Source organism: Morone saxatilis, unplaced genomic scaffold (assembly GCF_004916995.1).
Source record: "Morone saxatilis isolate NCDOM2014 unplaced genomic scaffold, NCSU_SB_2.0 Contig21, whole genome shotgun sequence".
Taxonomy (NCBI): Eukaryota; Metazoa; Chordata; class Actinopteri; family Moronidae; genus Morone; species Morone saxatilis.
In genome coordinates this window covers 21,897,741-21,899,801 of record NW_023339774.1, presented here as the reverse complement: position 1 = coordinate 21,899,801, position 2,061 = coordinate 21,897,741, and positions in this window count along the sequence as shown.

Sequence of the window (2,061 nt, the reverse complement as noted above, 5' to 3'; positions counted from 1 at the left end):
TGATTGGATTCTGATATAAAAACACAAAGAAATGTACACACATTGTTAAATATGGAAACAATATAACTGAGGTTGTGATTTTAAAGGGTTCAAATTACTTTAAGGTGGAACTGCTGTATTCAGTGTTTATAGCAGGTCTGTTTGTTTTGAAGAGGAGGAGACATCTGTGTTTGGACAACATGTCTCTCATAACTACATTTGATCCAACATCTCCAGTCACAATTACACAATTTGCCAAGTGAAGCTGACGCCTCTTATGAAAGCACAACCTCTAAAGCGCCATATCTCGACCAGGAATCCGTTGCACACATGATGAAACTCAGATGTGTTTCCTGAGGCTGAACGTTTGCCAAGTTTTGCTCTGCCATTTTGCAACCAGCGGAAATTCAACAGGGCAATAACTGAAAACAAGGAGGGTAGTTAAAATAAGTGACACCATCCTGTGCAGGAGGCCCGAGTGAGTCTGGCTTGGATGTGTGGAGAGGTTGTGTCTCTGTCCTCAGATGGATGGAGGATGTGGGCTAAGTCCAGTTCAGACACGGTGATGTTAAATAAGGAGATAAAGTCGATAAAGTTGCTGCTGGTTTAAAGAGCGAGAGAGGTGTTCCAGGTCAGCTTCACATAACGGAAAACACCGACATATTATCATCTTATAAAACAGTTTCTGCTAACATTAGCGGCTGTTTGGGCCACAGCCGCTCAGTTAAAAGCCCAACGAGGTGTCCATTATCAGGAATTAAAGACTTGGAGTCCATTAATTTCTGATAATAGACACCTCATTGGTCATTATCGTGTTTATATCACGGTCGTTTTCCAAAGAAAAGAAACAGTAAGATCAATATTTTATACATTTTTAGAATAACTCTGTTTCCCTGATAACAGCTGAGGTCCTTCCTAATACCTGGAGAAATCATTGCCATCCCATAATGTTCTAATGTAATGGAAACGTTGTTCACTGCTCCAGTAAATAGGACAAACCATAGATATGACTTGGCTCAGAGAGAGCTAACACTACGCTACGAGACAGGGAGCTAACGTAATGCTACGAGCTAGGAATCAGGAGTTAACGGACCCCCAGCTGCCAATCAGAATCGAGTATTCACCGTGGTATAAGAGAAAGATAAACAGCAGGTTAGCAAGAGGAAACAGTTGTTATTGTTCTTCTGTTTGCCAGCTCTAATGGTTCTAATGAGGCCAGGAAGTTTTAACGCTCTGCAAACTGCAAACTGCAAACATGGTCGACCTCAGACTAAGAGACTGTATCTGTGTGGGTTTCACATGAAAACATCCGGGAGTGTCACGTTGCAGTAGGGTTTTCCTGCTTCATCGTGGTGTCTGATCACCTTGGCAGGTATGAATAGGGGAACCAAGATGCAGCCAAACCCGCCACAAAGCCGGTCGAAGGCTGACTCAGGGAGTTTACACTGTGGGAGTAACCCGGCTTACTGAAGATTAAAGGTCAGGAAGCAACGGGCTGAGAAAAGCATCAGATCACTCACAATCCCATCAGCTGTACTCTAATTTTAGCGTTGTTTATTTATATTTAAACATCTGTGAACGCAGCCAGGACTTTATATTTATCTATCAGGGTTTGATGATGATACAAGCTAAAATGATTGTTTTTGTCTCTGGAGTCTGATGGAGAGTGAATAAAGGATTTATTTCCACCAAACCAGAGTTGGTGATAGTTGGAAACACTAACAGACGGTTTTAATTATTCTGTTTCTGTTCCCTTTGAATGAAGTTACGATCATCTGAAGGTAAAATTGAGTGTTTTTGTCCTCTGGAGTCTGGTGGAGAGTGATAAAGTGATTATTACGGGCTGTTTGTGGTTATAACTAAGGTCTATATCTTCTGTAGGGATCCTTTTCATAATGCTGTCAGACAGCTGACAATAACAACCTGAGTCTGTCAGTGGCAGAAACCAACTACTGTTAGTGGAACAAACAACACTACTGTTAGTTAGGAGTTGATGATTGTTTGAGACTTACACTGAATTCTGGTTTAATATTTGTTTCAGTCCAGTTTTCAGTTTTTTTAGGATTAGCTGCTACCGTTTTG